We start from the raw sequence: 14,195 nt of genomic DNA, 5'->3' as shown, positions 1-14,195 counted from the left end.
TGCACCTTCGCCCGCCTTAGCGTTCATCCTATTCTGCATTCACGGATCACCCTCTTCAAACTCTTAAGCTTACCTTGCACATAACATACTATTAGTTTCCTTCAAATACATAATCTAATACATACTTACATTCGCTTTTGCATTTAGGCCTCGATCGAGTCTTGGATTGTACGGGTTCTTGGTCACGAGAGCACACCGGTTTGAGTTCAAGTATTCACCTCCTTTTACTTGATTCTCTCAAACCAGGGCTCTGATACCAACTTGTTACGCCCTAATTCATATTTGACAAAAAGTCGCAGCGGAAACTCGTGCCATAAAATTTCTTTCATTATTAACGTCATGACTTACTTGAAAGTACGTTTTAATATGTATCTTTTACAAAAAAATAAAGCATAAGCCCTGATTACTAATAATACATATTCAGTTATTCCCGTACAATCTAGCTTGTGACTCGCTCTTCGAGCTCTATTCCTCGTGATAACCACCCGTGATTCGTACAACCTGCACTCACCACATACATTCATCACATTAGTATACAATACATAAACAAGACTCAATACATGTACACTTTCCATTCAGCTTTCTCTCTAACTTTAAGCATATCATTAGCATATCCATTCCCTTGTGAGTCTTCAATAATGTACCTGCGTAAATCTTCGTTTTCCAGGTACATGATTAATATCATTAACACTTAACGTATCCAAAATCATACTTACATATACTCTTGCATACATCCATACCTCAATACATACATGCCTAAACTCATACGTATCTTCATATATTCATAAATACACTTCTACATATGTACCTACATTCATACGTCTCACATTCATGCCTACGATCACAAGTACTCCCATACATACACAAATACACATTTGCATACATACATACATTTCTACGCCTTCACATATATACATACTATCATACGTATCTTCATATATATATACATAAATACGCTTCTACATACGTACCTACAATCATACGTCTCACATTCATGCCTACGTTCACACGTACTCCCATACATACACAAATACACATTTGCACACATACATACATTTCTACGCCTTCACATATATACATACTATCATACGTATCTTCATATATACATAAATACGCTTCTACATACGTACCTACATTCATACGTCTCTACATTCATGCCTACGATCACACGTACTCCGATACATACACAGATATACATTTGCATACATACATACATTTCTACATACATACATACCCTTCCTACATCGTTACGTACATGCATACACTCGTACATATCTTTATACATGCATACATACATACACATCTACATACGTACATACTTTAACGAACACGTACTATATCACGCGTACCTCTTACATAATCATACATTATTAACATGGGTCTTAGACTTAGCTTTATAGCCCATAAACATCTAAGGAACCATCAAAATCATGTTTGGGAAGTCCACCGTAGTCCACGGATATCAAACCGAAGCCCACGGTACATAAATTAACTTAAATAACAAGATTTCAGCTTTTGGGACTTGGGAAGGCCGTAGGCGACGGCCCTAGAGGCGTCGGCGACGGGCCTTGCCTTTACCCGTAGCCAGAAACACCCGTAAACAGCTAAATAATGCGTCTGGCAAAACTGATGTTGTTTTGTCGTTCGTACGCGCTAAAACGCGCATAACTTTTGAACCGTTTATCCGTTTAACCTCTCGTCTCTTCCTACATGCTTGTAAATTCACATTCTATCATATTAACTTAAAATCCTACCTCCGGATTAAGGAAATTCTTAACTTAGAATTAGGTACCATATTACTACATATTCTTTAGGATCCCACATTTAGGTACCATATTACTACATATTCTTTAGGATCCCACATTTAGGTACCATATTACTACATATCCTTTAGGATCCCACATTTAGGTACCATATTACTATGTATTCTTTAGAATCCCACATTTAGGTACCATATTACTACCTATTCTTTAGGATCCCACATTTAGGTACCATATTACTACATATTCTTTAGGATCCCACATTTAGGTACCATATTACTACATATCCTTTAGGATCCCACATTTAAGTACCATATTACTATGTATTCTTTAGAATCCCACATTTAGGTACCATATTACTACATATCCTTTAGGATCCCACATTTAGGTACCATATTACTACATATTCTTTAGGATCCCACATTTAGGTACCATATTACTACATATCCTTTAGGATCCCACATTTAGGTACCATATTACTATGTATTCTTTAGAATCCCACATTTAGGTACCATATTACTACATATCCTTTAGGATCCCACATTTAGGTACCATATTACTACATATTCTTTAGGATCCCACATTTAGGTACCATATTACTATGTATTCTTTATCTTTGGGGTGTTACACGTTATGGGTATTCGTGCATAAAAAGGTCTACGACATACAAAATCCTATACTCCTCACTTTCATACTTGACCAAAACATTACACCAATCGATTAGCTTGTTTCTAAACTACTTTTAAGATCGTTTGCCCAATATACCCATCAAGGGCGTTTTGGTCAACTTTATTCCCATCATTTACGACGGAGGACTTCATCACATATTTGATCTCAACATCATGTTTAATTAATTAAAACATTATATTACTTAAACAAATTAAGAAGTGATTACAGAAAATCACTTACCTCGTGCGTCCATGTTCATACTCGTTTCCTCGCCACTTTTGACCCGTTAGCCTTCCGTGCTTGATTCCGTCTCGACATGATTCCTTTACTTCCATGTCACCGAAATCACATTCTTATTAGCATACATAATTGTACATGTTAACGATCATATCGATCGCATAATTCCTATTTGACTTTCATTAGTTACTTCTAGCAAGCATAATACATGTGACCAAATTCATATCATTTCAAACTCATGTAAACCATCATGTCATCGCATTAAACACACATTCGTCAAACACGCTCCATATAACTTACCTTAATCTTACAATTATGACAACTCGTCTAACCATCCTTCTTATACACGGTTGACTTTTAGAAGTCAACGGTTCATTTAGTTTAACTTTCGACCTATCATTATATACCCGCAACATCATAATCGACTATACGGACGACAATACATACATTTTATCATACGATTGGGGTACGTACCATCTTTTAAGCATAACGTACAACTAATTCATGCACAATCTTCTAAATTCATACATAGTTCATCAAATCCTTCTACTAATCAACATGTGGTATTTAAAATTAAACATCATACATATTATCATCACATTTTGTTCACTTCATCTAACAACAATTCACCATTTCTTATCCAATTTCTTTAAACACTCACACACATGTATGATTCCAAACATTGTTAACATAAGTAAATCATCAATTTACATTACATCATCTAAAACCCACTTCATAACTACTTATTAATCACTTACAAGTGATCTAATCTTAAGTTCTTCATAATTTCATCATACTTTTGATATGTGTACTACCTTGTAAGCATAGTGTACAACTAGTTCATGCATATCCTTCTAATCTCATACATAATTAATCAATTTCTTCCTTCTAATCAACATGAATCATACATGCATAAACATCAAACATACTAGTATCACATTTCTTTCAATTCCCCTCATAAGAATCCATCTTACAAATCAAAATACCTCAATTTTAAGCAAGAATTTAGACATAGATGATTTACCCATGTCATCATCTTCACCATAACAAACGGGTTTCACCCTTAAACATCAAATTAACCTAAACCATGCATAATCCATGTTCCAAATGATGAATCTAACACATACTCATGCTCAATTTTATACCAATTCATGATCTACAACATAACCCACTTCGTGGGTAATCATCAAATCTAGAATCTAAGACATACCTTATGATCCCCTAGTGTAGGTGATCACAAATTCGCGTTCGGTTCTGGATTTGAGCTTCATTTATCCTTCCAATTTGATGAAAAGGATGAAGCTAGGGTTCTTGGCTCCATGGGAGCTTCCTGCTCATTCTCGAACACACGATATGTGTGTTTGTGTGTGAGAGTTTTGTTATTTAGTAACTTAACTTTCATCTTGTTCCATTTGGCCCCTCATCTTTGTCACTTAACATAAATTGCACTATTTTGGTCATTTAAGACTTTTAACCACACACTTAACTAGGTTAATTAGCCTAGTTAGTTATTTCATACTAAGTTATATAGGAACATACGACAAGTAAACATTCGGGTTTTGGGGTGTTACATCTTCTGACTTTTTTGAGTCAGATTCATTGCCTGAACGTGGCTTGTCTGACTTTGATGAGCCAGATTCATCGCCAACCTTCATTGGTACCCAATTTTTACTTGATCTAGGTTTTCCAAACTTATTAGCCTGTGAAATGAATAATGTTTCACGATCTCTTTTATACTCGAAAACCTTGATAATGATTTTGTCTGAAAATTTAACTTTCTTTGATTCTTTATCATTTTGCTTAGTTAATTTTTCTTTCTTTATCTTCTCTTTTGTCCTCAGATTTGCATCTGATGAATTCGTTTTGCTTGCATTTTTAGTTGAGGAAAGCAATTCATCAGAACTTTTTCTCGGATTACCAGTTGTATCCGAGGACAAAATCCTTTCCAAATACTCTCTCGCCTTCTTCCTTTTCTTCCTCAGTTTGTCTTTCTGCTCTTGTGAAAGCTTTACTTTCTTTTCTTCCACTTTCTGTTCTTTGGGCTTGACATTAACAGATTTCTTTTCCATTTTCTGAGATTTAGCCCTCGATCTTTCCTTTGATCTCATTGGGCAATATTTGGCAATATGACCTTTGATTTGGCATTCAAAGCATCTTCTCATTTCAAACCACTGACTTTGGCAGTCAACAGCAATGTGTCCTTGAACACCACAAGTGTAACACACCCTGTTATCATACCATTCACCATCTTCATACCACACACTTAGATCGAAGCATTGAGTTGCCTTGTGGTAATCACCATTTCTCTGTTTTCTATCATTGTAATGATTTGTCCTTGAAGAATCTTCATCCCATCTTCTCTTGTAAGCTGGATTTGGCTTTTGAGAGCCGTGGTCAAACCTGCACCACATATTATCAACTATTTTTGAGTTTTGATTTTTAAATTTTTGTGATTTTTCATTGTGATTGGATGATTGATCTGATCAGCTTTTATTTTCTTTTTGAAAATTTTTCGATTTATTATCTTTTTGTTTCTGTTCCACATTCTTCTTTACAGGTTTTTGCGTTGAGCATTCACCTTTCTCAGTAGAATGTAAAACAGTATTTTTAAACATTTCATTTAATTTCAAAAATGTTTTTCTTTTTTCTTCTTTTTCTTTTTCATCATCAGATTTGTCATCACAATCTTCAATTTTGACTTTGTCAAAATTTGTGACATTGTCACTTATTAGAACAGAATTGATTGGTTTTGGACATACAAGATTTTGTAATGATGATGAAGTCACAAAACCTTTCAATTTCTTTTCAAGTTCTTCAATTTTGTTCCTTGAATTCTCAGCTTCTTTTTCAAGCTGAGAGATTTTCTCAAAATGAGATTTGATTGCCTTTTCATTCACAATTTTGTTCTCTTCAAGAACAAATTTTTCATTTTCCAAAACTCTTATCTGATCTTGAAATTCTGTTTCTTTTTCTTTTAAAACTTTATTTTCTAATTTGATCCAAGAAACATTTTCATTTTCACTTTTAATTTTTTCAAAATCTTTGTTTTCTAATGTCAAACTCTCAATATTTTTCAAAAGTTTGTTATTTTCAGATTTTAGTTTTCACAGTTCAAGCGCAACTCCAGAGTCTGTTCATCATCAGCTTTCTTCTCAATCTTCAAAGTTTTGTTTTCCAATTTCAAACTCTCCACATCCTTCAAGAGTTTAACGTCTGCTTCTGATTTTTCGCATTTCGAGCACACAGCTTCATTTTTTGAAATTTCATCTTTCTTGGATTCTTCAATCTTTGATGTTCCTGCAAGAAAAATTTTAACCATATCAGCAGGATTCAAATCTTCATTTAAAAAACAACCTCTCTTGAAATCATATTTCATCCTACTTCTTACATCAAGACCATTTCTAATTCTTTTGATTATTTCAAGAATCACCTCCAAACTTATATATTTTGAACTGTGTTCTAATTCCTCTATCAATTCTTTCTTTTTCCTCTCAATCTCATCATTGTGTCTTCTAAGTTCTCTGAAGAAATCATATTGATCAAATTTTGAGAACCTAGAATCCTTTTTCAGTTTACCCAAAAATTTATCCCATTCCAAAGGTAAGGCATCTGCAAATTTTGATATCTTTTCAGCATTTGTCATCATAATCCCATACCTTTCCAACTTATCAAGCAATTCAAAATATCTCTCTTTCAAATCATCAAACTTTTCAAATTTTTTACACAAAAAGTATTGAGATCTTTTAATCCAAGCATCCTTTTTCTCATCTTCTTTCCTGTATTGCCAATTCATATCAAACCAACCATTAATTCTTTCAAGTTTAGTGTTTTCCTGTTCGTCAGACATTTTGACCAAATGTTAAACAATCTGATTGTTACTTAAGTAAATCTATTGATCCTCAAATTTGAACAATTTTCTTACTCAACTTAGGCCGACACTCTCACATGAAAATAGACAAAAATGTTGCACTAGAATATGATTGGGCCGAAGACACACTTTACTCTGATTGAACCAAATAAACCACTACCCGCCCATTTCAAGTGTTAAAAAAATCTGATTGGGCCTTTTGAACAATTAAAGAATGTAATTGGGCCGTTCAATTATTGTGACTTTCAAAAAAAATGGCCGACAAGTTATATGATCAATCGATTCTCATTGGACCTTCAATTGTAATGACACTTATCTCAATCATATTTGTTTAATGACTGACAATTCACAAAAAAACAATTTGATTCGGCTGATGACTTATTTGAGCTGACAATAATAATACCAATGAAATTCTATTGAACCGAGTTCTTTGTCAATATATGGCCATCAATTTTCAAGTTTTAAAAGACTATGATTAGGCCTTCACTTCTAGATGACAGTTAATAGCTCACATGTATTGGGCCGATTCATTTAGTGAACACATGATGTCTCAATGTCCCATATCTCTAATTAAATGTGCCGACAACTTTTAATTGTGTGTTTATTTCTATTGGACCGTTCAAACGTATTCAGTCAAAACACATAATGTTTCAGGTGAAATCAGTACTGTCACGTTTAAAGCGGAATCAGATTTTGAACTTTGAGCGGAATTAGAAGTGGTGTCTTTTGAGCGAAATCAGAAATGACTTCAAGAGCGAAATCAAACACTTAAGTTCCCTACGAGCGAAATCAGGCTTTTTCTAAGAGCGAAATCAGGTTCCCTACGAGCGAAATCAGGCTTTTTCTAAGAGCGAAATCAGGTTCCTAAGAGCGAAATCAGAATTTTATGTCCTTATGAGCGAAATCAAGTATTTTTGACGCGAAATTGGACCGAAAACCTTCAATTTCTCCTAAACGGCTAGGAGTTTGGATCTGAAACTTGGTAGGGTTATAGATCAGGTGTTTTTGCACAACATATCAAAAAATCAGCCGATTTGGACCGTAAAAACCCGTTCAATTTGACGTTTTTCCAGTGAAAACCGTGATAAAAGTGAAAAAGATGAAGAATTAGATGAAATTCAGATCTGATAACGATGAAATCCGGTACGAATCTTGTTGTTTGATCAGTGCAATCGAGCTCTTGCTCTGATACCACTTGTAGGATCGGTTTTGACACCGTACGATTGCTTAACGAACGTTCGACGTGCGGAATCCGTGAACGTACGTGACCGAACACACAAGAACGTACAAATGACGTGATTCTATTGAATAATATGTCGTGTACAATAGCCAAGAATCACGTGTAGAGACTTTCTCTCTCTAGACTTTCTCTCTCTACAATTAGATCTCTAAATCTCCAAATGAGCAAAAAGTCTTACACTTTACAACTAAAGCTCCTATTTATAGGCCCAAGGTTATAATGAGAAGTCTCATTATTTACACAATTGCCACCTTGCCTTTACTAACTAGTAACATCATCAAGTCTTGCATTCTTCGGTTTCTACTACGATTTTGATTGACAGAGGCGATAGACACTTAATGCACTAACAGTAAGCTGCTTGTAACTTGTTTTTACTTCATATTTTGATGGTTAAAAGATGATGAACATTGTTAATCATGATGAACACTAAAGAACATAATCATGAATCTTTAACATAAGCTTATTAACATATGAATACATGTTGATTTGTGTTGATTTGCTTCTTGATAATTGCTTATTTGTGTTAGTGATGTTAGACATCATATGAAGCCTACTAGATTGTGATTAAACACATGATCTAGTAAGTTAAGGTGCTGAACTTGTGAAAGGCCAAGATCATCATGCTTTATGTTTTCATGAACTTGAAAAATGAAAATGATTTTGTAAATAATAAAGTATGTAATATGTCACTAGTCATAAACTTGGATGCTTGCAAAACTAGTTTTCTCAAAAAACTAAGTTAAATAACAGGATTTACATGAACATTGTTTTTAAGGAAACTAACCATGTTTCTAGTGGTGAAACAAGTATAAGAATACATTGTTTACAAGAAAAATTCAAGAGAATGATTTTTGGAAAAATCATCTAGTAAGTTGTAAACACCTAAATCTTTCAAGAGTGAAGTTTATAAAGAAGTAAATACATTTTGGAGGGTAACTAAGTCTACTAAACACACTACCAACTTAGTACAAGTTTTTATGAAAGATCAAGTTCATGATTATTATGTAAATAGCATAGTTTTTGCACTTGGTAAGTGAAAGTTGTTTAGGGTTGATTGTTGATTGTTTGTGATGATTTAAAAAAGGAAAATGATATGCTTTGATAGCATGGACACCTCCATTTTTAGGGGAAACTATGGCAAAATTTTCTAAAAATATAAACACTTAGAAAAATATTTTCAAACAAATATTTACAAGTGAGTTTTAACTATGGTTTTCAGTATAAACTTTGCCATAGATTTTGTTACAAAAATACAAGTATTGGAGGTTGTTTTTATAAGTAAAAATGGATAAATATTTATTTAGAATATATATTTACATTAAAAACACATTGTGTGTGATTATTTGTATACTTTGTGCATTAGTTATATTATTTTAGGATTCAAAGTAATATAACTTAACAAAATACCAAGAATTTACAATACAAAATAATATAAAAAATCACAAGGAATAAATATATAAGTTACACGCATAATATTGCGGAACCGAACGCAAGAACGTAACTTACAAAATATTCCGGAAAATACCGTTATAGATATACATTTGGTAAATATTATTTTGGACAAGGAGAAAATATGATTTTTATTGTTATTACAAAGTATATCATATTTTCGACAAGGATAAAATATATTATTTTTTAGAAGTAAAAATATATTTTCTTAGAATATTTAGAAGATATATGATTTTTGAGAAAAATATATATTTTCCTGAAATACATTATTTTGGAAAAATAAGTTTATATATATTTTCTAAAGTGAGACTTGAAATATATATTAATTTGGAACTACAAATAGTTTTACCAAAAGAAAGATTATGAATAATTTTTCTAAGTGATATTCCTTAAACCATGTGTTTTGAAAATAAATATTGGATATTTATTCAATATTCCAGAATAATCAAGTATGAGCATACGAAAATACATGTATAAGATACCCCCATCCTTGGGAAGGAAATATAAGTATAAATACTTGAGAAGTATTATTACAAAAATATTGGTTAACAATTATTCCAAAAATTATAAATATAATTTAAGTTGAAATATTAATTATTTTGACAATAATTATATTGGAATGATATTAGAAACGTAACTCAAAAACGTTAACTCTAAGTCAAGGCGCGGCCCGTTCGTCTAGTAGACATAGTACATTGTAGGGAGTCGTGTTTGCTGAGGAGATTTGAGTTACAAGTACCGAAGACGCAAATCTGTGAGTTCATGTCCCCCTTTTCTTTAAACTGTTTTGTTTATTAACTTCGGGGGTGAAATACATGTTACAAAAGGATTACATACAAATACAATTGGTATGGTTAGCCTAGGAAAGTACCATAGATCATGTGAATGGGTAGGCGGATACTTGAGACCATTAATCCTCGTATAAGGACCGAGGGGCATCAGTGATAGATCTATTTGGGTGTAGCGAGCCCACACCAATGAGGACCAGGGTGGCCCATAGGGTGACTATGTCTTCCAGCCGGAAGCCCGGTAAAATTTGCTAGGTTTGAGTCTTAATACACCGTCACACATATCAGTGGCCTTGCAAACCATTGGTGATCTTTTCCTTGTTTGCTTTCATACCGGGATTTACAAACATACATACACTGTTTACAAAGGTTTATACATACATATACGAAACACATGAACTCGCTCAACTTTTGTTGATGTTTTCAAATTACATGTATTTCAGGGAACTAAGTGGATCTGGCAGGTGTTTGCATGTTTTCAAGCTGCGTTATAAATAAAAGATGTCATCCAAGTCATTGGGGTTTAGGAGATGTTTCTTAATCCTAGACGAGATACATGGTCCTAAACTCGGGTTAGATCTTTTGTCGAGTCTTAGTGAACTCATTAAAACATGTTGTGGTTTGTAACTTGAATTTGGTGTCAACGTTTCAGACAATTATGTTGTGTAATTTCAAACTTAATTAATGGATGAACATCTTATGGTTTTTATCATATAGCGTTGTTATGATTAAAGCTATGGTATTAAGAAAGTCACACCAATAACCACGCTTTCGCAAAAGTCAGGGTGTGACAGCTTGGTATCAGAGCTTCGATCATAGCGAACTAGGATTCTTTCTCGAGTCTAGACTATGATCATTAGGGCTCTCACGAAAATGTTTTCAAACATGTTTACATTGCATACACAAAACATCCAGATCCAGGGAACAAACATTTCTACAAAAAAAAGGCACAAAACACATTTCAAGGTTTATGTTCATAATTCAGTCTAAGAGACTGGGGAAAGTCAGTCTAAGAGACTGGGGAAGTTTAGTCTGAGGGACTGGGTAGTTCAGTTTGAGAAATTGGGGAGGTTCAGTCTGAGAGGCTGGGTAGTTCAGTTTGAGAAACTGCGGAGGTTCAGTCTGAGAGGTTGGGTGGGATAGTCTGGGAAGACTAGGATGAATACATGCTTACATTGTTACTGCTTACATGCTTATTTGATGATTGTTGATGTATGTGGATATGTTGTGATTGTTTTGTTACAGACACCATGTCCTCATCTGAGAGTGAGCTGTCAGATACTGTATACCCTATGGCCATAGTTTCAGACGATGATAGTGTCCCAGACCCTGAGATTCTTACATCTGACACTGAGAGTAGCGATGACGATGATTTCCAGCCGTTTGCTTTACCTGATTTTGGCGACATTGTACCGCTTGCTGATGGTCTACTTGACGAGGATCTATTTTTCATTCCTATTCCTGACCAGGATCTTATCATCCTCGGACATCCCGACGATGAGCAAGCCGTGGTCCTGATCCTCGCCCCTTTTCTTCTTGCGGCTTATCCTCTTGAGGATCTGCCTTTTGATGCCATGTCTGATGATGATATCGATCTTTTTTTTGAGGGTCCCCCTGAGGAGGCCCAGGGTAATGGAGTTCCAGTCGATGATGTCGTTGCTGTTCCGCTTATTGAGATTCCGATCATTGAGATTTCATCTGATCATTCTGGTCTTGATTCATTCGAGTCTGTGTCATCTACTACCTTGGACGCACTGGGATTGCAGCGTTATCCCACCAATTCTGATTCTGACACAGCTATGTCTGCCGCACCTGTTCAAGACTTCGCGTTTGATGATGAGTTTGATCATAACATTGATCCTGAGCATGAGGCTGACTTCATTCCCGATGATCAGCTTTTTGATGTACCCGCTGATCTAGAGCCGATACCCGCTGATATTGACCTGGCTCCAGCCGAACCTGAGCCCATGCTAGCACCCGAGCCTATACCTGCTCATGATCCTCTACCTGATCATGACTCTGTACCTGTTGGCATACCAGTTGTTGCACCACCTCTACCCGATCCGATCCCTGTAGCCGCTGACCATGCTCCTTTTGCTGACCAGATAGACCCCCGCTACGCATTCACCCGCAATGGGTGGATAGAGGACGATGATGACTTGCCTCCTTTTGTTAGGCCTGTTACTTCCCCACCTGCACCTGCACCTACTCATGCACCTGTTGATATCGCCCCGTTTCACCCACATGTATCCGATATACATCGCACCGATCTGCCGATCACATTCTTATAGGATATCCCTCGACCCCGTCCAGGGGAAGGTCCATCGAGTCAGTAGCCCAGTCATATTCCTCCTGTGTCAGCAGATTTTCCATTTGTGCCACAGTTTACACATACTGCTCCTTTTGCTTTTGCACCATCGGGCGAGCCACTGATTTGGTATCCGCCCAACACGATGCCTGTTTCTGATCCATACCATCCTTCACATTACACTGGTTACACGAGGGATGATCTGCTTTTGTCGTTATAGCTTCAGCAGGAGATGTTGTGTCGGAGAGTCATGAATCTTGAGAGGATTCCACGTCCTCCACCTTGTCCTTGTCAGTCACCGTTCACGACTCCACATGTTCCTCTTCTGCCATACCCAGATTCTGACGTTCGTTTTCTTACTATGGAGCCGCATATTAGTTACCTGCTGCGTATCGTTCATGCTCTTGAGGAGGAGTTAGCGCATGTGCGCAGTTTGCTTTTCGTTCCTCCACCTCCTCTCCTCCACCATCAGCATAGCAGGTTTTTGGTTTTATGCAGGTAGCATACTTTTGGTGAGAATGTCGCTATTGGGCCCAGATTGCACAGCCTTTTGAAGACCACTTTTTAACTTTTGACTATTGTACTTTGACAGACGATTTGGACAAGGGTGATGTGACTCTGTAGTTCCTTTTGATATATGGTACATTGTAGAACATGAAACACTGTATTTGTGGTCATTGATATATGAAAGCTCAATCGCAACATTCTCATTACATACATTGTTGAATTACTTGTTTACGTTATGATTGGGATGTTATGTGTTTACTTGTGTTGATAAATATTATTACGTGTATATACCATGTACTTACTATACTTATTATGACCTGAACGATGCGATCTTCTTATAGAAGATGCCTCCACGAAGAGAAACTTGATTGCCCACAACAGAGGCTGAGTTACAAGAACGAATTTCACAAGCGATAGCATAACACGAGGCCCTGCGCTCTGAACATTGCGGGGGTACCTCAGGAAATAACCCACCTCATGGTAATGTTTAAGTCTCTAAAGACACATTACGTTACATTTGGATATTCCATGTGCGATCGCTAATGCTTGTTGTGAATGATGTTGCTTGTATAGGCTGTACCTATAAGCAGTTCCTAGACTGTAAGCCTCTGAATTTCAATGGCACCAGGGGTGCTGTAGCTTTTGTCAGATGGACGGAGAAGACCGATTCTGTGCTAAGAATGGGCAAATGTGCGCCAGAGCACCAGGTCACCTACATCTCTGGATTGTTCTTAGACGGAGCGTTATCATGGTGGAATCTCCAAGTCCAGACCTTGGGAGAAGAGGCTGCATATGCCATGTCATGGGACGAGATGAAGGAACTCATGCGAAAGAAGTACTGCTCAAGGGCTGAGATTCAAAAATTGGAAACTGAGTTCTGGAACCTCAAGATGGATGGTCCGAAGATTGCTGAATATGTGCAGAGATTTCACGACTTGTCTTGCGTCATTCCTTATATGGTTGATCCAGAATTCAAGCGCATTGAGCGTTTTATTTGGGGATTGGCACCCCAAATCATGAGCATGGTGACAACGTCGAAGCCTGCCACAATCACCGAGGCTATTGATCTGAGTGTAGCACTAACTGAAGAGGCGATCAGGTTGAACAAGTTTTGGATCTCTGACCAAAAGAAGAAGGAGAATCACGTTGAGTTATCCAGTGAGAACAAAAGGAAGTTCTCAAACTTCAAGAAAGTTACCAGCAGTGCTAACAAGAAGAAGGATGTGAACCCACCAGCCGAAGGCAAGACTGGTGTTGAAAACAAAGGAAAAGGGTATATGGGCACCTTGCCCAAATGCGATGCGTGTTAGTTGCATCACAATGGACGATGCCGAGCTGGAAAATGCGAGTCTTGTGGAAAGGTTGGTCA

At 36.3% G+C, this 14,195-nt stretch overlaps 1 long non-coding RNA gene across 1 annotated transcript; it reads right to left on the bottom strand.

The window, feature by feature from the left end:
• Positions 1 to 319: 319 nt before the first annotated feature.
• On the bottom strand, positions 320 to 2,709 carry LOC110903804. The gene is made up of 2 exons (XR_002572178.1): positions 2,670 to 2,709; positions 320 to 501 (listed from the first exon to the last, which is right to left on the bottom strand). It is a non-coding gene; the product is annotated as an uncharacterized LOC110903804 (long non-coding RNA).
• Between the last annotated feature and the right edge of the window lie 11,486 nt (positions 2,710 to 14,195).

The sequence above is a fragment of the Helianthus annuus genome, chromosome 2 (genome assembly GCF_002127325.2).
Source record: "Helianthus annuus cultivar XRQ/B chromosome 2, HanXRQr2.0-SUNRISE, whole genome shotgun sequence".
NCBI classification, from domain to species: Eukaryota; Viridiplantae; Streptophyta; class Magnoliopsida; order Asterales; family Asteraceae; genus Helianthus; species Helianthus annuus.
The sequence above is the reverse complement of the archived record's forward strand: the minus strand, read 5'-3'. Positions and strand labels throughout refer to the sequence as shown.